The sequence below is a fragment of the Ambystoma mexicanum genome, unplaced genomic scaffold, assembly GCF_040938575.1.
Source record: "Ambystoma mexicanum isolate Mex_15411 unplaced genomic scaffold, UKY_AmexF1_1 Mex_scaf10, whole genome shotgun sequence".
In the NCBI taxonomy this organism is placed as follows: domain Eukaryota; kingdom Metazoa; phylum Chordata; class Amphibia; order Caudata; family Ambystomatidae; genus Ambystoma; species Ambystoma mexicanum.
The window spans coordinates 945,001-965,000 of record NW_027182325.1 but is presented as its reverse complement, the minus strand read 5'-3'; the positions used below and the strand labels follow the sequence as shown (position 1 = coordinate 965,000).

At 47.2% G+C, this 20,000-nt stretch overlaps 48 non-coding genes and 15 pseudogenes across 48 annotated transcripts; all 63 read right to left on the bottom strand.

Annotated features, from left to right (window-relative positions):
- Positions 1 to 31: 31 nt before the first annotated feature.
- LOC138543354 (5S ribosomal RNA) lies at positions 32 to 140 on the bottom strand (annotated as a pseudogene).
- Positions 141 to 245: 105 nt separating this feature from the next.
- Positions 246 to 364, bottom strand: LOC138551162 (5S ribosomal RNA). Its single transcript, XR_011294894.1, has one exon. It is a non-coding gene; the product is annotated as a 5S ribosomal RNA (ribosomal RNA).
- A 106-nt stretch (positions 365 to 470) lies between these two features.
- On the bottom strand, positions 471 to 589 carry LOC138539939 (5S ribosomal RNA). Its single transcript, XR_011287998.1, has one exon. It is a non-coding gene; the product is annotated as a 5S ribosomal RNA (ribosomal RNA).
- Positions 590 to 695: 106 nt separating this feature from the next.
- On the bottom strand, positions 696 to 804 carry LOC138544385 (5S ribosomal RNA; annotated as a pseudogene).
- A 106-nt stretch (positions 805 to 910) lies between these two features.
- Positions 911 to 1,029, bottom strand: LOC138549908 (5S ribosomal RNA). The gene has a single exon (XR_011293678.1). It is a non-coding gene; the product is annotated as a 5S ribosomal RNA (ribosomal RNA).
- A 106-nt stretch (positions 1,030 to 1,135) lies between these two features.
- Positions 1,136 to 1,254, bottom strand: LOC138541881 (5S ribosomal RNA). Its single transcript, XR_011289876.1, has one exon. It is a non-coding gene; the product is annotated as a 5S ribosomal RNA (ribosomal RNA).
- Positions 1,255 to 1,360: 106 nt separating this feature from the next.
- LOC138541951 (5S ribosomal RNA) lies at positions 1,361 to 1,479 on the bottom strand. The gene has a single exon (XR_011289943.1). It is a non-coding gene; the product is annotated as a 5S ribosomal RNA (ribosomal RNA).
- A 693-nt stretch (positions 1,480 to 2,172) lies between these two features.
- Positions 2,173 to 2,291, bottom strand: LOC138548839 (5S ribosomal RNA). The gene has a single exon (XR_011292633.1). It is a non-coding gene; the product is annotated as a 5S ribosomal RNA (ribosomal RNA).
- A 463-nt stretch (positions 2,292 to 2,754) lies between these two features.
- Positions 2,755 to 2,863, bottom strand: LOC138546817 (5S ribosomal RNA; annotated as a pseudogene).
- A 106-nt stretch (positions 2,864 to 2,969) lies between these two features.
- Positions 2,970 to 3,088, bottom strand: LOC138547610 (5S ribosomal RNA). Its single transcript, XR_011291443.1, has one exon. It is a non-coding gene; the product is annotated as a 5S ribosomal RNA (ribosomal RNA).
- Positions 3,089 to 3,194: 106 nt separating this feature from the next.
- LOC138541848 (5S ribosomal RNA) lies at positions 3,195 to 3,313 on the bottom strand. The gene has a single exon (XR_011289844.1). It is a non-coding gene; the product is annotated as a 5S ribosomal RNA (ribosomal RNA).
- Positions 3,314 to 3,419: 106 nt separating this feature from the next.
- LOC138549907 (5S ribosomal RNA) lies at positions 3,420 to 3,538 on the bottom strand. Its single transcript, XR_011293677.1, has one exon. It is a non-coding gene; the product is annotated as a 5S ribosomal RNA (ribosomal RNA).
- A 106-nt stretch (positions 3,539 to 3,644) lies between these two features.
- LOC138539579 (5S ribosomal RNA) lies at positions 3,645 to 3,763 on the bottom strand. Its single transcript, XR_011287643.1, has one exon. It is a non-coding gene; the product is annotated as a 5S ribosomal RNA (ribosomal RNA).
- Positions 3,764 to 3,869: 106 nt separating this feature from the next.
- On the bottom strand, positions 3,870 to 3,988 carry LOC138538356 (5S ribosomal RNA). The gene has a single exon (XR_011286459.1). It is a non-coding gene; the product is annotated as a 5S ribosomal RNA (ribosomal RNA).
- Positions 3,989 to 4,452: 464 nt separating this feature from the next.
- Positions 4,453 to 4,561, bottom strand: LOC138543353 (5S ribosomal RNA; annotated as a pseudogene).
- Positions 4,562 to 4,666: 105 nt separating this feature from the next.
- LOC138547648 (5S ribosomal RNA) lies at positions 4,667 to 4,785 on the bottom strand. The gene has a single exon (XR_011291480.1). It is a non-coding gene; the product is annotated as a 5S ribosomal RNA (ribosomal RNA).
- A 106-nt stretch (positions 4,786 to 4,891) lies between these two features.
- LOC138539927 (5S ribosomal RNA) lies at positions 4,892 to 5,010 on the bottom strand. The gene has a single exon (XR_011287987.1). It is a non-coding gene; the product is annotated as a 5S ribosomal RNA (ribosomal RNA).
- A 106-nt stretch (positions 5,011 to 5,116) lies between these two features.
- LOC138548838 (5S ribosomal RNA) lies at positions 5,117 to 5,235 on the bottom strand. Its single transcript, XR_011292632.1, has one exon. It is a non-coding gene; the product is annotated as a 5S ribosomal RNA (ribosomal RNA).
- Positions 5,236 to 5,698: 463 nt separating this feature from the next.
- Positions 5,699 to 5,807, bottom strand: LOC138546073 (5S ribosomal RNA; annotated as a pseudogene).
- A 106-nt stretch (positions 5,808 to 5,913) lies between these two features.
- Positions 5,914 to 6,022, bottom strand: LOC138542694 (5S ribosomal RNA; annotated as a pseudogene).
- A 106-nt stretch (positions 6,023 to 6,128) lies between these two features.
- On the bottom strand, positions 6,129 to 6,247 carry LOC138536930 (5S ribosomal RNA). Its single transcript, XR_011285087.1, has one exon. It is a non-coding gene; the product is annotated as a 5S ribosomal RNA (ribosomal RNA).
- Positions 6,248 to 6,353: 106 nt separating this feature from the next.
- On the bottom strand, positions 6,354 to 6,472 carry LOC138549905 (5S ribosomal RNA). Its single transcript, XR_011293675.1, has one exon. It is a non-coding gene; the product is annotated as a 5S ribosomal RNA (ribosomal RNA).
- Positions 6,473 to 6,578: 106 nt separating this feature from the next.
- LOC138539578 (5S ribosomal RNA) lies at positions 6,579 to 6,697 on the bottom strand. The gene has a single exon (XR_011287642.1). It is a non-coding gene; the product is annotated as a 5S ribosomal RNA (ribosomal RNA).
- Positions 6,698 to 6,803: 106 nt separating this feature from the next.
- On the bottom strand, positions 6,804 to 6,922 carry LOC138538354 (5S ribosomal RNA). Its single transcript, XR_011286458.1, has one exon. It is a non-coding gene; the product is annotated as a 5S ribosomal RNA (ribosomal RNA).
- Positions 6,923 to 7,626: 704 nt separating this feature from the next.
- LOC138548837 (5S ribosomal RNA) lies at positions 7,627 to 7,745 on the bottom strand. The gene has a single exon (XR_011292631.1). It is a non-coding gene; the product is annotated as a 5S ribosomal RNA (ribosomal RNA).
- Positions 7,746 to 8,208: 463 nt separating this feature from the next.
- LOC138546816 (5S ribosomal RNA) lies at positions 8,209 to 8,317 on the bottom strand (annotated as a pseudogene).
- A 106-nt stretch (positions 8,318 to 8,423) lies between these two features.
- Positions 8,424 to 8,542, bottom strand: LOC138547609 (5S ribosomal RNA). The gene has a single exon (XR_011291442.1). It is a non-coding gene; the product is annotated as a 5S ribosomal RNA (ribosomal RNA).
- Positions 8,543 to 8,648: 106 nt separating this feature from the next.
- On the bottom strand, positions 8,649 to 8,767 carry LOC138541846 (5S ribosomal RNA). Its single transcript, XR_011289842.1, has one exon. It is a non-coding gene; the product is annotated as a 5S ribosomal RNA (ribosomal RNA).
- Positions 8,768 to 8,873: 106 nt separating this feature from the next.
- LOC138549904 (5S ribosomal RNA) lies at positions 8,874 to 8,992 on the bottom strand. Its single transcript, XR_011293674.1, has one exon. It is a non-coding gene; the product is annotated as a 5S ribosomal RNA (ribosomal RNA).
- A 106-nt stretch (positions 8,993 to 9,098) lies between these two features.
- On the bottom strand, positions 9,099 to 9,217 carry LOC138539577 (5S ribosomal RNA). Its single transcript, XR_011287641.1, has one exon. It is a non-coding gene; the product is annotated as a 5S ribosomal RNA (ribosomal RNA).
- A 106-nt stretch (positions 9,218 to 9,323) lies between these two features.
- LOC138538353 (5S ribosomal RNA) lies at positions 9,324 to 9,442 on the bottom strand. Its single transcript, XR_011286457.1, has one exon. It is a non-coding gene; the product is annotated as a 5S ribosomal RNA (ribosomal RNA).
- A 464-nt stretch (positions 9,443 to 9,906) lies between these two features.
- On the bottom strand, positions 9,907 to 10,015 carry LOC138543351 (5S ribosomal RNA; annotated as a pseudogene).
- A 105-nt stretch (positions 10,016 to 10,120) lies between these two features.
- Positions 10,121 to 10,239, bottom strand: LOC138547637 (5S ribosomal RNA). Its single transcript, XR_011291469.1, has one exon. It is a non-coding gene; the product is annotated as a 5S ribosomal RNA (ribosomal RNA).
- Positions 10,240 to 10,345: 106 nt separating this feature from the next.
- Positions 10,346 to 10,464, bottom strand: LOC138539916 (5S ribosomal RNA). Its single transcript, XR_011287976.1, has one exon. It is a non-coding gene; the product is annotated as a 5S ribosomal RNA (ribosomal RNA).
- Positions 10,465 to 10,570: 106 nt separating this feature from the next.
- On the bottom strand, positions 10,571 to 10,689 carry LOC138548835 (5S ribosomal RNA). Its single transcript, XR_011292629.1, has one exon. It is a non-coding gene; the product is annotated as a 5S ribosomal RNA (ribosomal RNA).
- A 463-nt stretch (positions 10,690 to 11,152) lies between these two features.
- Positions 11,153 to 11,261, bottom strand: LOC138546071 (5S ribosomal RNA; annotated as a pseudogene).
- A 106-nt stretch (positions 11,262 to 11,367) lies between these two features.
- LOC138542692 (5S ribosomal RNA) lies at positions 11,368 to 11,476 on the bottom strand (annotated as a pseudogene).
- A 106-nt stretch (positions 11,477 to 11,582) lies between these two features.
- LOC138536929 (5S ribosomal RNA) lies at positions 11,583 to 11,701 on the bottom strand. Its single transcript, XR_011285086.1, has one exon. It is a non-coding gene; the product is annotated as a 5S ribosomal RNA (ribosomal RNA).
- Positions 11,702 to 11,807: 106 nt separating this feature from the next.
- On the bottom strand, positions 11,808 to 11,926 carry LOC138549903 (5S ribosomal RNA). The gene has a single exon (XR_011293673.1). It is a non-coding gene; the product is annotated as a 5S ribosomal RNA (ribosomal RNA).
- Positions 11,927 to 12,032: 106 nt separating this feature from the next.
- Positions 12,033 to 12,151, bottom strand: LOC138539576 (5S ribosomal RNA). Its single transcript, XR_011287640.1, has one exon. It is a non-coding gene; the product is annotated as a 5S ribosomal RNA (ribosomal RNA).
- A 106-nt stretch (positions 12,152 to 12,257) lies between these two features.
- Positions 12,258 to 12,376, bottom strand: LOC138538352 (5S ribosomal RNA). Its single transcript, XR_011286456.1, has one exon. It is a non-coding gene; the product is annotated as a 5S ribosomal RNA (ribosomal RNA).
- Positions 12,377 to 13,080: 704 nt separating this feature from the next.
- Positions 13,081 to 13,199, bottom strand: LOC138548834 (5S ribosomal RNA). The gene has a single exon (XR_011292628.1). It is a non-coding gene; the product is annotated as a 5S ribosomal RNA (ribosomal RNA).
- Positions 13,200 to 13,662: 463 nt separating this feature from the next.
- On the bottom strand, positions 13,663 to 13,771 carry LOC138546815 (5S ribosomal RNA; annotated as a pseudogene).
- A 106-nt stretch (positions 13,772 to 13,877) lies between these two features.
- LOC138549902 (5S ribosomal RNA) lies at positions 13,878 to 13,996 on the bottom strand. Its single transcript, XR_011293672.1, has one exon. It is a non-coding gene; the product is annotated as a 5S ribosomal RNA (ribosomal RNA).
- Positions 13,997 to 14,102: 106 nt separating this feature from the next.
- Positions 14,103 to 14,221, bottom strand: LOC138539575 (5S ribosomal RNA). The gene has a single exon (XR_011287639.1). It is a non-coding gene; the product is annotated as a 5S ribosomal RNA (ribosomal RNA).
- A 106-nt stretch (positions 14,222 to 14,327) lies between these two features.
- Positions 14,328 to 14,446, bottom strand: LOC138541633 (5S ribosomal RNA). The gene has a single exon (XR_011289635.1). It is a non-coding gene; the product is annotated as a 5S ribosomal RNA (ribosomal RNA).
- A 465-nt stretch (positions 14,447 to 14,911) lies between these two features.
- LOC138543350 (5S ribosomal RNA) lies at positions 14,912 to 15,020 on the bottom strand (annotated as a pseudogene).
- Positions 15,021 to 15,125: 105 nt separating this feature from the next.
- On the bottom strand, positions 15,126 to 15,244 carry LOC138551161 (5S ribosomal RNA). Its single transcript, XR_011294893.1, has one exon. It is a non-coding gene; the product is annotated as a 5S ribosomal RNA (ribosomal RNA).
- Positions 15,245 to 15,350: 106 nt separating this feature from the next.
- Positions 15,351 to 15,469, bottom strand: LOC138539905 (5S ribosomal RNA). Its single transcript, XR_011287965.1, has one exon. It is a non-coding gene; the product is annotated as a 5S ribosomal RNA (ribosomal RNA).
- A 106-nt stretch (positions 15,470 to 15,575) lies between these two features.
- LOC138544383 (5S ribosomal RNA) lies at positions 15,576 to 15,684 on the bottom strand (annotated as a pseudogene).
- A 106-nt stretch (positions 15,685 to 15,790) lies between these two features.
- On the bottom strand, positions 15,791 to 15,909 carry LOC138549901 (5S ribosomal RNA). The gene has a single exon (XR_011293671.1). It is a non-coding gene; the product is annotated as a 5S ribosomal RNA (ribosomal RNA).
- Positions 15,910 to 16,015: 106 nt separating this feature from the next.
- On the bottom strand, positions 16,016 to 16,134 carry LOC138541880 (5S ribosomal RNA). The gene has a single exon (XR_011289875.1). It is a non-coding gene; the product is annotated as a 5S ribosomal RNA (ribosomal RNA).
- Positions 16,135 to 16,240: 106 nt separating this feature from the next.
- Positions 16,241 to 16,359, bottom strand: LOC138538351 (5S ribosomal RNA). Its single transcript, XR_011286455.1, has one exon. It is a non-coding gene; the product is annotated as a 5S ribosomal RNA (ribosomal RNA).
- A 693-nt stretch (positions 16,360 to 17,052) lies between these two features.
- Positions 17,053 to 17,171, bottom strand: LOC138548833 (5S ribosomal RNA). The gene has a single exon (XR_011292627.1). It is a non-coding gene; the product is annotated as a 5S ribosomal RNA (ribosomal RNA).
- A 463-nt stretch (positions 17,172 to 17,634) lies between these two features.
- Positions 17,635 to 17,743, bottom strand: LOC138546813 (5S ribosomal RNA; annotated as a pseudogene).
- Positions 17,744 to 17,849: 106 nt separating this feature from the next.
- Positions 17,850 to 17,968, bottom strand: LOC138547608 (5S ribosomal RNA). The gene has a single exon (XR_011291441.1). It is a non-coding gene; the product is annotated as a 5S ribosomal RNA (ribosomal RNA).
- A 106-nt stretch (positions 17,969 to 18,074) lies between these two features.
- Positions 18,075 to 18,193, bottom strand: LOC138536927 (5S ribosomal RNA). Its single transcript, XR_011285084.1, has one exon. It is a non-coding gene; the product is annotated as a 5S ribosomal RNA (ribosomal RNA).
- Positions 18,194 to 18,299: 106 nt separating this feature from the next.
- Positions 18,300 to 18,418, bottom strand: LOC138549900 (5S ribosomal RNA). The gene has a single exon (XR_011293670.1). It is a non-coding gene; the product is annotated as a 5S ribosomal RNA (ribosomal RNA).
- A 106-nt stretch (positions 18,419 to 18,524) lies between these two features.
- LOC138539573 (5S ribosomal RNA) lies at positions 18,525 to 18,643 on the bottom strand. The gene has a single exon (XR_011287637.1). It is a non-coding gene; the product is annotated as a 5S ribosomal RNA (ribosomal RNA).
- Positions 18,644 to 18,749: 106 nt separating this feature from the next.
- LOC138538350 (5S ribosomal RNA) lies at positions 18,750 to 18,868 on the bottom strand. Its single transcript, XR_011286454.1, has one exon. It is a non-coding gene; the product is annotated as a 5S ribosomal RNA (ribosomal RNA).
- A 464-nt stretch (positions 18,869 to 19,332) lies between these two features.
- LOC138543349 (5S ribosomal RNA) lies at positions 19,333 to 19,441 on the bottom strand (annotated as a pseudogene).
- A 105-nt stretch (positions 19,442 to 19,546) lies between these two features.
- LOC138547625 (5S ribosomal RNA) lies at positions 19,547 to 19,665 on the bottom strand. The gene has a single exon (XR_011291458.1). It is a non-coding gene; the product is annotated as a 5S ribosomal RNA (ribosomal RNA).
- Positions 19,666 to 19,771: 106 nt separating this feature from the next.
- On the bottom strand, positions 19,772 to 19,890 carry LOC138548832 (5S ribosomal RNA). The gene has a single exon (XR_011292626.1). It is a non-coding gene; the product is annotated as a 5S ribosomal RNA (ribosomal RNA).
- Between the last annotated feature and the right edge of the window lie 110 nt (positions 19,891 to 20,000).

Below are 20,000 nucleotides of genomic sequence, written 5' to 3'. Positions count from 1 at the left end.
TGCGCAATTACTAATCATGGAGCACAAAAAAAGCCTACAGCACCTGGTATTCCCAGGCAGTCTCCCATCCAGGTACTAACTAGGCCCGACCCTGCTTAGCTTCCGAGATCGGGCGCATTCAGTGTGGTGTGGCCGTAGGCTCTGGGCCTAGTGAGTTTGTACTTTTAAGCATCTAGTCGGCTAGACCTTGCAGTTTTGAAAGGCAATTGTGAAATGGCTCACTTCCTGAACTTGGAGCACAAAAAAGCCTACAGCACCTGGTATTCCCAGGTGGTCTCCCATCCAGGTACTAACTAGGCCCGACACTGCTTAGCTTCCGAGATCAGACAAGATCGGGCGCATTCAGTGTGGTGTGGCCGTAGGCTCTGGGCCTAGTGAGTTTTGTACTTTTAAGCATCTAGTCGGCTAGACCTTGCAGTTTTGAAAGGCAATTGAGAAATGGCTCACTTCCTGAACTTGGAGTACAAAAAAGCCTACAGCACCTGGTATTCCCAGGCGGTCTCCCATCCAGGTACTAACTAGGCCCGACACTGCTTAGCTTCTGAGATCAGACGAGATCAGGCGCATTCAGTGTGGTGTGGCCGTAGGCTCTGGGCCTAGTGAGTGTTGTACTTTTAAGCATCTAGTCGGCTAGACCTTGCAGTTTTGAAAGGCAATTGTGAAATGGCTCACTTCCTGAACTTGGAGCACAAAAAAGCCTACAGCACCTGGTATTCCCAGGTGGTCTCCCATCCAGGTACTAACTAGGCCCGACACTGCTTAGCTTCCGAGATCAGACGAAATCAGTGTGGTGTGGCCGTAGGCTCTGGGCCTAGTGAGTTTTGTACTTTTAAGCATCTAGTCAGCTAGACCTTGCAGTTTTGAAAGGAAATTGAGAAATGGCTCACTTCCTGAACTTGGAGCACAAAAAAGCCTACAGCACCTGGTATTCCCAGGCGGTCTCCCATCCAGGTACTAACGAGGCCCGACACTGCTTAGCTTCCGAGATCAGACGAGATCGGGCGCATTCAGTGTGGTGTGGCCGTAGGCTCTGGTTCTTGTGAGTTTTGTACTTTTAAGCATCTAGTCGGCTAGACCTTGCAGTTTTGAAAGGCAATTGAGAAATGGCTCACTTCCTGAACTTGGAGTACAAAAAAGCCTACAGCACCTGGTATTCCCAGGCGGTCTTCCATCCACGTACTAACTAGGCCCGACACTGCTTAGCTTCTGAGATCAGACGAGATCAGGCACATTCAGTGTGGTGTGGCCGTAGGCTCTGGGCCTAGTGAGTTTTGTACTTTTAAGCATCTAGTCGGCTAGACCTTGCAGTTTTAAAAGGCAATTGAGAAAGGGCTCACTTCCTGAACTTGGAGCACAAAAAAGCCTACAGCACCTGGTATTCCCAGGCGGTCTCCCATCCAGGTACTAACTAGGCCTGACACTGCTTAACTTCCAAGATCAGTCGAGATCGGGTGCATTCAGTGTGGTGTGGCCGTAGGCTCTAGGAATGCTAAGAATATTACTCTTATGCATTTGCATTTAGTAAGCTAAGCCATGCAGCCACTTGCAACATGATACCACGCTCATCGCTCGATCAGGCTCGATCAGGCGAGATATATAAGACTGGTGGGCCCATTCAGGACTCCTATGTCTGGTAGGATAACTTTAATTCATCCATCCTGTGTCTGTTGCAGGGAGGTGGAGAGAACAATCAACACAATAATGGTTTTCTTTCATGCCTCTTGAAGGACTCAATATTCTCTGTACTGCATTACATGTGAAAGTCGATTTATTACCCATGAACACACTACCTGTATGCTAATTCTATGTAAAAAGGTAGCTCCAGCCCTCATGATGTTGTCCAACATTTCCGCTATAAAACGGGATACAATTATTTTGGAAACATACCAAATTTGAAAAATAATTGAGAAGTTGCGCAATTACTAATCATGGAGCACAAAAAAGCCTACAGCACCTGGTATTCCCAGGCAGTCTCCCATCCAGGTACTAACTAGGCCTGACCCTGCTTAGCTTCCGAGATCGGGCACATTCAGTGTGGGCACATTCAGTGTGGTGTGGCCGTAGGCTCTGGGCCTAGTGAGTTTTGTACTTTTAAGCATCTAGTCGGCTAGACCTTGCAGTTTTAAAAGGCAATTGAGAAAGGGCTCACTTCCTGAACTTGGAGCACAAAAAAGCCTACAGCACCTGGTATTCCCAGGCGGTCTCCCATCCAGGTACTAACTAGGCCTGACACTGCTTAACTTCCGAGATCAGACGAGATCGGGTGCATTCAGTGTGGTGTGGCCGTAGGCTCTAGGAATGCTAAGAATATTACTCTTATGCATTTGCATTTAGTAAGCTAAGCCATGCAGCCACTTGCAACATGATACCACGCTCATCGCTCGATCAGGCTCGATCAGGCGAGATATATAAGACTGGTGGGCCCATTCAGGACTCCTATGTCTGGTAGGATAACTTTAATTCATCCATCCTGTGTCTGTTGCAGGGAGGTGGAGAGAACAATCAACACAATAATGGTTTTCTTTCATGCCTCTTGAAGGACTCAATATTCTCTGTACTGCATTACATGTGAAAGTCGATTTATTACCCATGAACACACTGCCTGTATGCTAATTCTATGTAAAAAGGTAGCTCCAGCCCTCATGATGTTGTCCAACATTTCCGCTATAAAACGGGATACAATTATTTTGGAAACATACCAAATTTGAAAAATAATTGAGAAGTTGCGCAATTACTAATCATGGAGCACAAAAAAGCCTACAGCACCTGGTATTCCCAGGCAGTCTCCCATCCAGGTACTAACTAGGCCTGACCCTGCTTAGCTTCCGAGATCGGGCACCTTCAGTGTGGTGTGGCCGTAGGCTCTGGGCCTAGTGAGTTTTGTACTTTTAAGCATCTAGTCGGCTAGACCTTGCAGTTTTGAAAGGCAATTGTGAAATGGCTCACTTCCTGAACTTGGAGCACAAAAAAGCCTACAGCACCTGGTATTCCCAGGTGGTCTCCCATCCAGGTACTAACTAGGCCCGACACTGCTTAGCTTCCGAGATCAGACGAGATCGGGCGCAATCAGTGTGGTGTGGCCGTAGGCTCTGGGCCTAGTGAGTTTTGTACTTTTAAGCATCTAGTCAGCTAGACCTTGCAGTTTTGAAAGGCAATTGAGAAATGGCTCACTTCCTGAACTTGGAGCACAAAAAAGCCTACAGCACCTGGTATTCCCAGGCGGTCTCCCATCCAGGTACTAACGAGGCCCGACACTGCTTAGCTTACGAGATCAGACGAGATCGGGCGCAATCAGTGTGGTGTGGCCGTAGGCTCTGGGCCTAGTGAGTTTTGTACTTTTAAGCATCTAGTCAGCTAGACCTTGCAATTTTGAAAGGCAATTGAGAAATGGCTCACTTCCTGAACTTGGAGCACAAAAAAGCCTACAGCACCTGGTATTCCCAGGCGGTCTCCCATCCAGGTACTAACGAGGCCCGACACTGCTTAGCTTCCGAGATCAGACGAGATCGGGCGCATTCAGTGTGGTGTGGCCGTAGGCTCTGGTTCTTGTGAGTTTTGTACTTTTAAGCATCTAGTCGGCTAGACCTTGCAGTTTTGAAAGGCAATTGAGAAATGGCTCACTTCCTGAACTTGGAGTACAAAAAAGCCTACAGCACCTGGTATTCCCAGGCGGTCTTCCATCCAGGTACTAACTAGGCCCGACACTGCTTAGCTTCTGAGATCAGACGAGATCAGGCACATTCAGTGTGGTGTGGCCGTAGGCTCTGGGCCTAGTGAGTTTTGTACTTTTAAGCATCTAGTCGGCTAGACCTTGCAGTTTTAAAAGGCAATTGAGAAAGGGCTCACTTCCTGAACTTGGAGCACAAAAAAGCCTACAGCACCTGGTATTCCCAGGCGGTCTCCCATCCAGGTACTAACTAGGCCTGACACTGCTTAACTTCCGAGATCAGTCGAGATCGGGTGCATTCAGTGTGGTGTGGCCGTAGGCTCTAGGAATGCTAAGAATATTACTCTTATGCATTTGCATTTAGTAAGCTAAGCCATGCAGCCACTTGCAACATGATACCACGCTCATCGCTCGATCAGGCTCGATCAGGCGAGATATATAAGACTGGTGGGCCCATTCAGGACTCCTATGTCTGGTAGGATAACTTTAATTCATCCATCCTGTGTCTGTTGCAGGGAGGTGGAGAGAACAATCAACACAATAATGGTTTTCTTTCATGCCTCTTGAAGGACTCAATATTCTCTGTACTGCATTACATGTGAAAGTTGATTTATTACCCATGAACACACTACCTGTATGCTAATTCTATGTAAAAAGGTAGCTCCAGCCCTCATGATGTTGTCCAACATTTCCGCTATAAAACGGGATACAATTATTTTGGAAACATACCAAATTTGAAAAATAATTGAGAAGTTGCGCAATTACTAATCATGGAGCACAAAAAAAGCCTACAGCACCTGGTATTCCCAGGCAGTCTCCCATCCAGGTACTAACTAGGCCCGACCCTGCTTAGCTTCCGAGATCGGGCGCATTCAGTGTGGTGTGGCCGTAGGCTCTGGGCCTAGTGAGTTTGTACTTTTAAGCATCTAGTCGGCTAGACCTTGCAGTTTTGAAAGGCAATTGTGAAATGGCTCACTTCCTGAACTTGGAGCACAAAAAAGCCTACAGCACCTGGTATTCCCAGGTGGTCTCCCATCCAGGTACTAACTAGGCCCGACACTGCTTAGCTTCCGAGATCAGACGAGATCGGGCGCATTCAGTGTGGTGTGGCCGTAGGCTCTGGGCCTAGTGAGTTTTGTACTTTTAAGCATCTAGTCGGCTAGACCTTGCAGTTTTGAAAGGCAATTGAGAAATGGCTCACTTCCTGAACTTGGAGTACAAAAAAGCCTACAGCACCTGGTATTCCCAGGCGGTCTCCCATCCAGGTACTAACTAGGCCCGACACTGCTTAGCTTCTGAGATCAGACGAGATCAGGCGCATTCAGTGTGGTGTGGCCGTAGGCTCTGGGCCTAGTGAGTGTTGTACTTTTAAGCATCTAGTCGGCTAGACCTTGCAGTTTTAAAAGGCAATTGAGAAAGGGCTCACTTCCTGAACTTGGAGCACAAAAAAGCCTACAGCACCTGGTATTCCCAGGCGGTCTCCCATCCAGGTACTAACTAGGCCTGACACTGCTTAACTTCCGAGATCAGACGAGATCGGGTGCATTCAGTGTGGTGTGGCCGTAGGCTCTAGGAATGCTAAGAATATTACTCTTATGCATTTGCATTTAGTAAGCTAAGCCATGCAGCCACTTGCAACATGATACCACGCTCATCGCTCGATCAGGCTCGATCAGGCGAGATATATAAGACTGGTGGGCCCATTCAGGACTCCTATGTCTGGTAGGATAACTTTAATTCATCCATCCTGTGTCTGTTGCAGGGAGGTGGAGAGAACAATCAACACAATAATGGTTTTCTTTCATGCCTCTTGAAGGACTCAATATTCTCTGTACTGCATTACATGTGAAAGTCGATTTATTACCCATGAACACACTACCTGTATGCTAATTCTATGTAAAAAGGTAGCTCCAGCCCTCATGATGTTGTCCAACATTTCCGCTATAAAACGGGATACAATTATTTTGGAAACATACCAAATTTGAAAAATAATTGAGAAGTTGCGCAATTACTAATCATGGAGCACAAAAAAGCCTACAGCACCTGGTATTCCCAGGCAGTCTCCCATCCAGGTACTAACTAGGCCTGACCCTGCTTAGCTTCCGAGATCGGGCACATTCAGTGTGGTGTGGCCGTAGGCTCTGGGCCTAGTGAGTTTTGTACTTTTAAGCATCTAGTCGGCTAGACCTTGCAGTTTTGAAAGGCAATTGTGAAATGGCTCACTTCCTGAACTTGGAGCACAAAAAAGCCTACAGCACCTGGTATTCCCAGGTGGTCTCCCATCCAGGTACTAACTAGGCCCGACACTGCTTAGCTTCCGAGATCGGGCGCAATCAGTGTGGTGTGGCCGTAGGCTCTGGGCCTAGTGAGTTTTGTACTTTTAAGCATCTAGTCAGCTAGACCTTGCAGTTTTGAAAGGCAATTGAGAAATGGCTCACTTCCTGAACTTGGAGCACAAAAAAGCCTACAGCACCTGGTATTCCCAGGCGGTCTCCCATCCAGGTACTAACGAGGCCCGACACTGCTTAGCTTCCGAGATCAGACGAGATCGGGCGCAATCAGTGTGGTGTGGCCGTAGGCTCTGGGCCTAGTGAGTTTTGTACTTTTAAGCATCTAGTCAGCTAGACCTTGCAATTTTGAAAGGCAGTTGAGAAATGGCTCACTTCCTGAACTTGGAGCACAAAAAAGCCTACAGCACCTGGTATTCCCAGGCGGTCTCCCATCCAGGTACTAACGAGGCCCGACACTGCTTAGCTTCCGAGATCAGACGAGATCGGGCGCATTCAGTGTGGTGTGGCCGTAGGCTCTGGTTCTTGTGAGTTTTGTACTTTTAAGCATCTAGTCGGCTAGACCTTGCAGTTTTGAAAGGCAATTGAGAAATGGCTCACTTCCTGAACTTGGAGTACAAAAAAGCCTACAGCACCTGGTATTCCCAGGCGGTCTTCCATCCAGGTACTAACTAGGCCCGACACTGCTTAGCTTCTGAGATCAGACGAGATCAGGCACATTCAGTGTGGTGTGGCCGTAGGCTCTGGGCCTAGTGAGTTTTGTACTTTTAAGCATCTAGTCGGCTAGACCTTGCAGTTTTAAAAGGCAATTGAGAAAGGGCTCACTTCCTGAACTTGGAGCACAAAAAAGCCTACAGCACCTGGTATTCCCAGGCGGTCTCCCATCCAGGTACTAACTAGGCCTGACACTGCTTAACTTCCGAGATCAGTCGAGATCGGGTGCATTCAGTGTGGTGTGGCCGTAGGCTCTAGGAATGCTAAGAATATTACTCTTATGCATTTGCATTTAGTAAGCTAAGCCATGCAGCCACTTGCAACATGATACCACGCTCATCGCTCGATCAGCGCTCGATCAGGCTCGATCAGGCGAGATATATAAGACTGGTGGGCCCATTCAGGACTCCTATGTCTGGTAGGATAACTTTAATTCATCCATCCTGTGTCTGTTGCAGGGAGGTGGAGAGAACAATCAACACAATAATGGTTTTCTTTCATGCCTCTTGAAGGACTCAATATTCTCTGTACTGCATTACATGTGAAAGTCGATTTATTACCCATGAACACACTACCTGTATGCTAATTCTATGTAAAAAGGTAGCTCCAGCCCTCATGATGTTGTCCAACATTTCCGCTATAAAACGGGATACAATTATTTTGGAAACATACCAAATTTGAAAAATAATTGAGAAGTTGCGCAATTACTAATCATGGAGCACAAAAAAGCCTACAGCACCTGGTATTCCCAGGCAGTCTCCCATCCAGGTACTAACTAGGCCTGACCCTGCTTAGCTTCCGAGATCGGGCACATTCAGTGTGGGCACATTCAGTGTGGTGTGGCCGTAGGCTCTGGGCCTAGTGAGTTTTGTACTTTTAAGCATCTAGTCGGCTAGACCTTGCAGTTTTAAAAGGCAATTGAGAAAGGGCTCACTTCCTGAACTTGGAGCACAAAAAAGCCTACAGCACCTGGTATTCCCAGGCGGTCTCCCATCCAGGTACTAACTAGGCCTGACACTGCTTAACTTCCGAGATCAGACGAGATCGGGTGCATTCAGTGTGGTGTGGCCGTAGGCTCTAGGAATGCTAAGAATATTACTCTTATGCATTTGCATTTAGTAAGCTAAGCCATGCAGCCACTTGCAACATGATACCACGCTCATCGCTCGATCAGGCTCGATCAGGCGAGATATATAAGACTGGTGGGCCCATTCAGGACTCCTATGTCTGGTAGGATAACTTTAATTCATCCATCCTGTGTCTGTTGCAGGGAGGTGGAGAGAACAATCAACACAATAATGGTTTTCTTTCATGCCTCTTGAAGGACTCAATATTCTCTGTACTGCATTACATGTGAAAGTCGATTTATTACCCATGAACACACTGCCTGTATGCTAATTCTATGTAAAAAGGTAGCTCCAGCCCTCATGATGTTGTCCAACATTTCCGCTATAAAACGGGATACAATTATTTTGGAAACATACCAAATTTGAAAAATAATTGAGAAGTTGCGCAATTACTAATCATGGAGCACAAAAAAGCCTACAGCACCTGGTATTCCCAGGCAGTCTCCCATCCAGGTACTAACTAGGCCTGACCCTGCTTAGCTTCCGAGATCGGGCACCTTCAGTGTGGTGTGGCCGTAGGCTCTGGGCCTAGTGAGTTTTGTACTTTTAAGCATCTAGTCGGCTAGACCTTGCAGTTTTGAAAGGCAATTGTGAAATGGCTCACTTCCTGAACTTGGAGCACAAAAAAGCCTACAGCACCTGGTATTCCCAGGTGGTCTCCCATCCAGGTACTAACTAGGCCCGACACTGCTTAGCTTCCGAGATCAGACGAGATCGGGCGCAATCAGTGTGGTGTGGCCGTAGGCTCTGGGCCTAGTGAGTTTTGTACTTTTAAGCATCTAGTCAGCTAGACCTTGCAGTTTTGAAAGGCAATTGAGAAATGGCTCACTTCCTGAACTTGGAGCACAAAAAAGCCTACAGCACCTGGTATTCCCAGGCGGTCTCCCATCCAGGTACTAACGAGGCCCGACACTGCTTAGCTTACGAGATCAGACGAGATCGGGCGCAATCAGTGTGGTGTGGCCGTAGGCTCTGGGCCTAGTGAGTTTTGTACTTTTAAGCATCTAGTCAGCTAGACCTTGCAATTTTGAAAGGCAATTGAGAAATGGCTCACTTCCTGAACTTGGAGCACAAAAAAGCCTACAGCACCTGGTATTCCCAGGCGGTCTCCCATCCAGGTACTAACGAGGCCCGACACTGCTTAGCTTCCGAGATCAGACGAGATCGGGCGCATTCAGTGTGGTGTGGCCGTAGGCTCTGGTTCTTGTGAGTTTTGTACTTTTAAGCATCTAGTCGGCTAGACCTTGCAGTTTTGAAAGGCAATTGAGAAATGGCTCACTTCCTGAACTTGGAGTACAAAAAAGCCTACAGCACCTGGTATTCCCAGGCGGTCTTCCATCCAGGTACTAACTAGGCCCGACACTGCTTAGCTTCTGAGATCAGACGAGATCAGGCACATTCAGTGTGGTGTGGCCGTAGGCTCTGGGCCTAGTGAGTTTTGTACTTTTAAGCATCTAGTCGGCTAGACCTTGCAGTTTTAAAAGGCAATTGAGAAAGGGCTCACTTCCTGAACTTGGAGCACAAAAAAGCCTACAGCACCTGGTATTCCCAGGCGGTCTCCCATCCAGGTACTAACTAGGCCTGACACTGCTTAACTTCCGAGATCAGTCGAGATCGGGTGCATTCAGTGTGGTGTGGCCGTAGGCTCTAGGAATGCTAAGAATATTACTCTTATGCATTTGCATTTAGTAAGCTAAGCCATGCAGCCACTTGCAACATGATACCACGCTCATCGCTCGATCAGGCTCGATCAGGCGAGATATATAAGACTGGTGGGCCCATTCAGGACTCCTATGTCTGGTAGGATAACTTTAATTCATCCATCCTGTGTCTGTTGCAGGGAGGTGGAGAGAACAATCAACACAATAATGGTTTTCTTTCATGCCTCTTGAAGGACTCAATATTCTCTGTACTGCATTACATGTGAAAGTTGATTTATTACCCATGAACACACTACCTGTATGCTAATTCTATGTAAAAAGGTAGCTCCAGCCCTCATGATGTTGTCCAACATTTCCGCTATAAAACGGGATACAATTATTTTGGAAACATACCAAATTTGAAAAATAATTGAGAAGTTGCGCAATTACTAATCATGGAGCACAAAAAAAGCCTACAGCACCTGGTATTCCCAGGCAGTCTCCCATCCAGGTACTAACTAGGCCCGACCCTGCTTAGCTTCCGAGATCGGGCGCATTCAGTGTGGTGTGGCCGTAGGCTCTGGGCCTAGTGAGTTTGTACTTTTAAGCATCTAGTCGGCTAGACCTTGCAGTTTTGAAAGGCAATTGTGAAATGGCTCACTTCCTGAACTTGGAGCACAAAAAAGCCTACAGCACCTGGTATTCCCAGGTGGTCTCCCATCCAGGTACTAACTAGGCCCGACACTGCTTAGCTTCCGAGATCAGACGAGATCGGGCGCATTCAGTGTGGTGTGGCCGTAGGCTCTGGGCCTAGTGAGTTTTGTACTTTTAAGCATCTAGTCGGCTAGACCTTGCAGTTTTGAAAGGCAATTGAGAAATGGCTCACTTCCTGAACTTGGAGTACAAAAAAGCCTACAGCACCTGGTATTCCCAGGCGGTCTCCCATCCAGGTACTAACTAGGCCCGACACTGCTTAGCTTCTGAGATCAGACGAGATCAGGCGCATTCAGTGTGGTGTGGCCGTAGGCTCTGGGCCTAGTGAGTGTTGTACTTTTAAGCATCTAGTCGGCTAGACCTTGCAGTTTTAAAAGGCAATTGAGAAAGGGCTCACTTCCTGAACTTGGAGCACAAAAAAGCCTACAGCACCTGGTATTCCCAGGCGGTCTCCCATCCAGGTACTAACTAGGCCTGACACTGCTTAACTTCCGAGATCAGACGAGATCGGGTGCATTCAGTGTGGTGTGGCCGTAGGCTCTAGGAATGCTAAGAATATTACTCTTATGCATTTGCATTTAGTAAGCTAAGCCATGCAGCCACTTGCAACATGATACCACGCTCATCGCTCGATCAGGCTCGATCAGGCGAGATATATAAGACTGGTGGGCCCATTCAGGACTCCTATGTCTGGTAGGATAACTTTAATTCATCCATCCTGTGTCTGTTGCAGGGAGGTGGAGAGAACAATCAACACAATAATGGTTTTCTTTCATGCCTCTTGAAGGACTCAATATTCTCTGTACTGCATTACATGTGAAAGTCGATTTATTACCCATGAACACACTACCTGTATGCTAATTCTATGTAAAAAGGTAGCTCCAGCCCTCATGATGTTGTCCAACATTTCCGCTATAAAACGGGATACAATTATTTTGGAAACATACCAAATTTGAAAAATAATTGAGAAGTTGCGCAATTACTAATCATGGAGCACAAAAAAGCCTACAGCACCTGGTATTCCCAGGCAGTCTCCCATCCAGGTACTAACTAGGCCTGACCCTGCTTAGCTTCCGAGATCGGGCACATTCAGTGTGGTGTGGCCGTAGGCTCTGGGCCTAGTGAGTTTTGTACTTTTAAGCATCTAGTCGGCTAGACCTTGCAGTTTTGAAAGGCAATTGTGAAATGGCTCACTTCCTGAACTTGGAGCACAAAAAAGCCTACAGCACCTGGTATTCCCAGGTGGTCTCCCATCCAGGTACTAACTAGGCCCGACACTGCTTAGCTTCCGAGATCGGGCGCAATCAGTGTGGTGTGGCCGTAGGCTCTGGGCCTAGTGAGTTTTGTACTTTTAAGCATCTAGTCAGCTAGACCTTGCAGTTTTGAAAGGCAATTGAGAAATGGCTCACTTCCTGAACTTGGAGCACAAAAAAGCCTACAGCACCTGGTATTCCCAGGCGGTCTCCCATCCAGGTACTAACGAGGCCCGACACTGCTTAGCTTCCGAGATCAGACGAGATCGGGCGCAATCAGTGTGGTGTGGCCGTAGGCTCTGGGCCTAGTGAGTTTTGTACTTTTAAGCATCTAGTCAGCTAGACCTTGCAATTTTGAAAGGCAGTTGAGAAATGGCTCACTTCCTGAACTTGGAGCACAAAAAAGCCTACAGCACCTGGTATTCCCAGGCGGTCTCCCATCCAGGTACTAACGAGGCCCGACACTGCTTAGCTTCCGAGATCAGACGAGATCGGGCGCATTCAGTGTGGTGTGGCCGTAGGCTCTGGTTCTTGTGAGTTTTGTACTTTTAAGCATCTAGTCGGCTAGACCTTGCAGTTTTGAAAGGCAATTGAGAAATGGCTCACTTCCTGAACTTGGAGTACAAAAAAGCCTACAGCACCTGGTATTCCCAGGCGGTCTTCCATCCAGGTACTAACTAGGCCCGACACTGCTTAGCTTCTGAGATCAGACGAGATCAGGCACATTCAGTGTGGTGTGGCCGTAGGCTCTGGGCCTAGTGAGTTTTGTACTTTTAAGCATCTAGTCGGCTAGACCTTGCAGTTTTAAAAGGCAATTGAGAAAGGGCTCACTTCCTGAACTTGGAGCACAAAAAAGCCTACAGCACCTGGTATTCCCAGGCGGTCTCCCATCCAGGTACTAACTAGGCCTGACACTGCTTAACTTCCGAGATCAGTCGAGATCGGGTGCATTCAGTGTGGTGTGGCCGTAGGCTCTAGGAATGCTAAGAATATTACTCTTATGCATTTGCATTTAGTAAGCTAAGCCATGCAGCCACTTGCAACATGATACCACGCTCATCGCTCGATCAGCGCTCGATCAGGCTCGATCAGGCGAGATATATAAGACTGGTGGGCCCATTCAGGACTCCTATGTCTGGTAGGATAACTTTAATTCATCCATCCTGTGTCTGTTGCAGGGAGGTGGAGAGAACAATCAACACAATAATGGTTTTCTTTCATGCCTCTTGAAGGACTCAATATTCTCTGTACTGCATTACATGTGAAAGTCGATTTATTACCCATGAACACACTACCTGTATGCTAATTCTATGTAAAAAGGTAGCTCCAGCCCTCATGATGTTGTCCAACATTTCCGCTATAAAACGGGATACAATTATTTTGGAAACATACCAAATTTGAAAAATAATTGAGAAGTTGCGCAATTACTAATCATGGAGCACAAAAAAGCCTACAGCACCTGGTATTCCCAGGCAGTCTCCCATCCAGGTACTAACTAGGCCTGACCCTGCTTAGCTTCCGAGATCGGGCACATTCAGTGTGGGCACATTCAGTGTGGTGTGGCCGTAGGCTCTGGGCCTAGTGAGTTTTGTACTTTTAAGCATCTAGTCGGCTAGACCTTGCAGTTTTAAAAGGCAATTGAGAAAGGGCTCACTTCCTGAACTTGGAGCACAAAAAAGCCTACAGCACCTGGTATTCCCAGGCGGTCTCCCATCCAGGTACTAACTAGGCCTGACACTGCTTAACTTCCGAGATCAGACGAGATCGGGTGCATTCAGTGTGGTGTGGCCGTAGGCTCTAGGAATGCTAAGAATATTACTCTTATGCATTTGCATTTAGTAAGCTAAGCCATGCAGCCACTTGCAACATGATACCACGCTCATCGCTCGATCAGGCTCGATCAGGCGAGATATATAAGACTGGTGGGCCCATTCAGGACTCCTATGTCTGGTAGGATAACTTTAATTCATCCATCCTGTGTCTGTTGCAGGGAGGTGGAGAGAACAATCAACACAATAATGGTTTTCTTTCATGCCTCTTGAAGGACTCAATATTCTCTGTACTGCATTACATGTGAAAGTCGATTTATTACCCATGAACACACTGCCTGTATGCTAATTCTATGTAAAAAGGTAGCTCCAGCCCTCATGATGTTGTCCAACATTTCCGCTATAAAACGGGATACAATTATTTTGGAAACATACCAAATTTGAAAAATAATTGAGAAGTTGCGCAATTACTAATCATGGAGCACAAAAAAGCCTACAGCACCTGGTATTCCCAGGCAGTCTCCCATCCAGGTACTAACTAGGCCTGACCCTGCTTAGCTTCCGAGATCGGGCACCTTCAGTGTGGTGTGGCCGTAGGCTCTGGGCCTAGTGAGTTTTGTACTTTTAAGCATCTAGTCGGCTAGACCTTGCAGTTTTGAAAGGCAATTGTGAAATGGCTCACTTCCTGAACTTGGAGCACAAAAAAGCCTACAGCACCTGGTATTCCCAGGCGGTCTCCCATCCAGGTACTAACGAGGCCCGACACTGCTTAGCTTCCGAGATCAGACGAGATCGGGCGCATTCAGTGTGGTGTGGCCGTAGGCTCTGGTTCTTGTGAGTTTTGTACTTTTAAGCATCTAGTCGGCTAGACCTTGCAGTTTTGAAAGGCAATTGAGAAATGGCTCACTTCCTGAACTTGGAGTACAAAAAAGCCTACAGCACCTGGTATTCCCAGGCGGTCTTCCATCCAGGTACTAACTAGGCCCGACACTGCTTAGCTTCTGAGATCAGACGAGATCAGGCACATTCAGTGTGGTGTGGCCGTAGGCTCTGGGCCTAGTGAGTTTTGTACTTTTAAGCATCTAGTCGGCTAGACCTTGCAGTTTTAAAAGGCAATTGAGAAAGGGCTCACTTCCTGAACTTGGAGCACAAAAAAGCCTACAGCACCTGGTATTCCCAGGCGGTCTCCCATCCAGGTACTAACTAGGCCTGACACTGCTTAACTTCCGAGATCAGTCGAGATCAGGTGCATTCAGTGTGGTGTGGCCGTAGGCTCTAGGAATGCTAAGAATATTACTCTTATGCATTTGCATTTAGTAAGCTAAGCCATGCAGCCACTTGCAACATGATACCACGCTCATCGCTCGATCAGCGCTCGATCAGGCGAGATATATAAGACTGGTGGGCCCATTCAGGACTCCTATGTCTGGTAGGATAACTTTAATTCATCCATCCTGTGTCTGTTGCAGGGAGGTGGAGAGAACAATCAACACAATAATGGTTTTCTTTCATGCCTCTTGAAGGACTCAATATTCTCTGTACTGCATTACATGTGAAAGTTGATTTATTACCCATGAACACACTACCTGTATGCTAATTCTATGTAAAAAGGTAGCTCCAGCCCTCATGATGTTGTCCAACATTTCCGCTATAAAACGGGATACAATTATTTTGGAAACATACCAAATTTGAAAAATAATTGAGAAGTTGCGCAATTACTAATCATGGAGCACAAAAAAAGCCTACAGCACCTGGTATTCCCAGGCAGTCTCCCATCCAGGTACTAACTAGGCCCGACCCTGCTTAGCTTCCGAGATCGGGCGCATTCAGTGTGGTGTGGCCGTAGGCTCTGGGCCTAGTGAGTTTGTACTTTTAAGCATCTAGTCGGCTAGACCTTGCAGTTTTGAAAGGCAATTGTGAAATGGCTCACTTCCTGAACTTGGAGCACAAAAAAGCCTACAGCACCTGGTATTCCCAGGTGGTCTCCCATCCAGGTACTAACTAGGCCCGACACTGCTTAGCTTCCGAGATCAGACAAGATCGGGCGCATTCAGTGTGGTGTGGCCGTAGGCTCTGGGCCTAGTGAGTTTTGTACTTTTAAGCATCTAGTCGGCTAGACCTTGCAGTTTTGAAAGGCAATTGAGAAATGGCTCACTTCCTGAACTTGGAGTACAAAAAAGCCTACAGCACCTGGTATTCCCAGGCGGTCTCCCATCCAGGTACTAACTAGGCCCGACACTGCTTAGCTTCTGAGATCAGACGAGATCAGGCGCATTCAGTGTGGTGTGGCCGTAGGCTCTGGGCCTAGTGAGTGTTGTACTTTTAAGCATCTAGTCGGCTAGACCTTGCAGTTTTGAAAGGCAATTGTGAAATGGCTCACTTCCTGAACTTGGAGCACAAAAAAGCCTACAGCACCTGGTATTCCCAGGTGGTCTCCCATCCAGGTACTAACTAGGCCCGACACTGCTTAGCTTCCGAGATCAGACGAAATCAGTGTGGTGTGGCCGTAGGCTCTGGGCCTAGTGAGTTTTGTACTTTTAAGCATCTAGTCAGCTAGACCTTGCAGTTTTGAAAGGAAATTGAGAAATGGCTCACTTCCTGAACTTGGAGCACAAAAAAGCCTACAGCACCTGGTATTCCCAGGCGGTCTCCCATCCAGGTACTAACGAGGCCCGACACTGCTTAGCTTCCGAGATCAGACGAGATCGGGCGCATTCAGTGTGGTGTGGCCGTAGGCTCTGGTTCTTGTGAGTTTTGTACTTTTAAGCATCTAGTCGGCTAGACCTTGCAGTTTTGAAAGGCAATTGAGAAATGGCTCACTTCCTGAACTTGGAGTACAAAAAAGCCTACAGCACCTGGTATTCCCAGGCGGTCTTCCATCCACGTACTAACTAGGCCCGACACTGCTTAGCTTCTGAGATCAGACGAGATCAGGCACATTCAGTGTGGTGTGGCCGTAGGCTCTGGGCCTAGTGAGTTTTGTACTTTTAAGCATCTAGTCGGCTAGACCTTGCAGTTTTAAAAGGCAATTGAGAAAGGGCTCACTTCCTGAACTTGGAGCACAAAAAAGCCTACAGCACCTGGTATTCCCAGGCGGTCTCCCATCCAGGTACTAACTAGGCCTGACACTGCTTAACTTCCGAGATCAGTCGAGATCGGGTGCATTCAGTGTGGTGTGGCCGTAGGCTCTAGGAATGCTAAGAATATTACTCTTATGCATTTGCATTTAGTAAGCTAAGCCATGCAGCCACTTGCAACATGATACCACGCTCATCGCTCGATCAGGCTCGATCAGGCGAGATATATAAGACTGGTGGGCCCATTCAGGACTCCTATGTCTGGTAGGATAACTTTAATTCATCCATCCTGTGTCTGTTGCAGGGAGGTGGAGAGAACAATCAACACAATAATGGTTTTCTTTCATGCCTCTTGAAGGACTCAATATTCTCTGTACTGCATTACATGTGAAAGTCGATTTATTACCCATGAACACACTACCTGTATGCTAATTCTATGTAAAAAGGTAGCTCCAGCCCTCATGATGTTGTCCAACATTTCCGCTATAAAACGGGATACAATTATTTTGGAAACATACCAAATTTGAAAAATAATTGAGAAGTTGCGCAATTACTAATCATGGAGCACAAAAAAGCCTACAGCACCTGGTATTCCCAGGCAGTCTCCCATCCAGGTACTAACTAGGCCTGACCCTGCTTAGCTTCCGAGATCGGGCACATTCAGTGTGGGCACATTCAGTGTGGTGTGGCCGTAGGCTCTGGGCCTAGTGAGTTTTGTACTTTTAAGCATCTAGTCGGCTAGACCTTGCAGTTTTAAAAGGCAATTGAGAAAGGGCTCACTTCCTGAACTTGGAGCACAAAAAAGCCTACAGCACCTGGTATTCCCAGGCGGTCTCCCATCCAGGTACTAACTAGGCCTGACACTGCTTAACTTCCGAGATCAGACGAGATCGGGTGCATTCAGTGTGGTGTGGCCGTAGGCTCTAGGAATGCTAAGAATATTACTCTTATGCATTTGCATTTAGTAAGCTAAGCCATGCAGCCACTTGCAACATGATACCACGCTCATCGCTCGATCAGGCTCGATCAGGCGAGATATATAAGACTGGTGGGCCCATTCAGGACTCCTATGTCTGGTAGGATAACTTTAATTCATCCATCCTGTGTCTGTTGCAGGGAGGTGGAGAGAACAATCAACACAATAATGGTTTTCTTTCATGCCTCTTGAAGGACTCAATATTCTCTGTACTGCATTACATGTGAAAGTCGATTTATTACCCATGAACACACTGCCTGTATGCTAATTCTATGTAAAAAGGTAGCTCCAGCCCTCATGATGTTGTCCAACATTTCCGCTATAAAACGGGATACAATTATTTTGGAAACATACCAAATTTGAAAAATAATTGAGAAGTTGCGCAATTACTAATCATGGAGCACAAAAAAGCCTACAGCACCTGGTATTCCCAGGCAGTCTCCCATCCAGGTACTAACTAGGCCTGACCCTGCTTAGCTTCCGAGATCGGGCACCTTCAGTGTGGTGTGGCCGTAGGCTCTGGGCCTAGTGAGTTTTGTACTTTTAAGCATCTAGTCGGCTAGACCTTGCAGTTTTGAAAGGCAATTGTGAAATGGCTCACTTCCTGAACTTGGAGCACAAAAAAGCCTACAGCACCTGGTATTCCCAGGTGGTCTCCCATCCAGGTACTAACTAGGCCCGACACTGCTTAGCTTCCGAGATCAGACGAGATCGGGCGCAATCAGTGTGGTGTGGCCGTAGGCTCTGGGCCTAGTGAGTTTTGTACTTTTAAGCATCTAGTCAGCTAGACCTTGCAGTTTTGAAAGGCAATTGAGAAATGGCTCACTTCCTGAACTTGGAGCACAAAAAAGCCTACAGCACCTGGTATTCCCAGGCGGTCTCCCATCCAGGTACTAACGAGGCCCGACACTGCTTAGCTTCCGAGATCAGACGAGATCGGGCGCAATCAGTGTGGTGTGGCCGTAGGCTCTGGGCCTAGTGAGTTTTGTACTTTTAAGCATCTAGTCAGCTAGACCTTGCAATTTTGAAAGGCAATTGAGAAATGGCTCACTTCCTGAACTTGGAGCACAAAAAAGCCTACAGCACCTGGTATTCCCAGGCGGTCTCCCATCCAGGTACTAACGAGGCCCGACACTGCTTAGCTTCCGAGATCAGACGAGATCGGGCGCATTCAGTGTGGTGTGGCCGTAGGCTCTGGTTCTTGTGAGTTTTGTACTTTTAAGCATCTAGTCGGCTAGACCTTGCAGTTTTGAAAGGCAATTGAGAAATGGCTCACTTCCTGAACTTGGAGTACAAAAAAGCCTACAGCACCTGGTATTCCCAGGCGGTCTTCCATCCAGGTACTAACTAGGCCCGACACTGCTTAGCTTCTGAGATCAGACGAGATCAGGCACATTCAGTGTGGTGTGGCCGTAGGCTCTGGGCCTAGTGAGTTTTGTACTTTTAAGCATCTAGTCGGCTAGACCTTGCAGTTTTAAAAGGCAATTGAGAAAGGGCTCACTTCCTGAACTTGGAGCACAAAAAAGCCTACAGCACCTGGTATTCCCAGGCGGTCTCCCATCCAGGTACTAACTAGGCCTGACACTGCTTAACTTCCGAGATCAGTCGAGATCGGGTGCATTCAGTGTGGTGTGGCCGTAGGCTCTAGGAATGCTAAGAATATTACTCTTATGCATTTGCATTTAGTAAGCTAAGCCATGCAGCCACTTGCAACATGATACCACGCTCATCGCTCGATCAGGCTCGATCAGGCGAGATATATAAGACTGGTGGGCCCATTCAGGACTCCTATGTCTGGTAGGATAACTTTAATTCATCCATCCTGTGTCTGTTGCAGGGAGGTGGAGAGAACAATCAACACAATAATGGTTTTCTTTCATGCCTCTTGAAGGACTCAATATTCTCTGTACTGCATTACATGTGAAAGTTGATTTATTACCCATGAACACACTACCTGTATGCTAATTCTATGTAAAAAGGTAGCTCCAGCCCTCATGATGTTGTCCAACATTTCCGCTATAAAACGGGATACAATTATTTTGGAAACATACCAAATTTGAAAAATAATTGAGAAGTTGCGCAATTACTAATCATGGAGCACAAAAAAAGCCTACAGCACCTGGTATTCCCAGGCAGTCTCCCATCCAGGTACTAACTAGGCCCGACCCTGCTTAGCTTCCGAGATCGGGCGCATTCAGTGTGGTGTGGCCGTAGGCTCTGGGCCTAGTGAGTTTGTACTTTTAAGCATCTAGTCGGCTAGACCTTGCAGTTTTGAAAGGCAATTGTGAAATGGCTCACTTCCTGAACTTGGAGCACAAAAAAGCCTACAGCACCTGGTATTCCCAGGTGGTCTCCCATCCAGGTACTAACTAGGCCCGACACTGCTTAGCTTCCGAGATCAGACGAGATCGGGCGCATTCAGTGTGGTGTGGCCGTAGGCTCTGGGCCTAGTGAGTTTTGTACTTTTAAGCATCTAGTCGGCTAGACCTTGCAGTTTTGAAAGGCAATTGAGAAATGGCTCACTTCCTGAACTTGGAGTACAAAAAAGCCTACAGCACCTGGTATTCCCAGGCGGTCTCCCATCCAGGTACTAACTAGGCCTGACACTGCTTAACTTCCGAGATCAGACGAGATCGGGTGCATTCAGTGTGGTGTGGCCGTAGGCTCTAGGAATGCTAAGAATATTACTCTTATGCATTTGCATTTAGTAAGCTAAGCCATGCAGCCACTTGCAACATGATACCACGCTCATCGCTCGATCAGGCTCGATCAGGC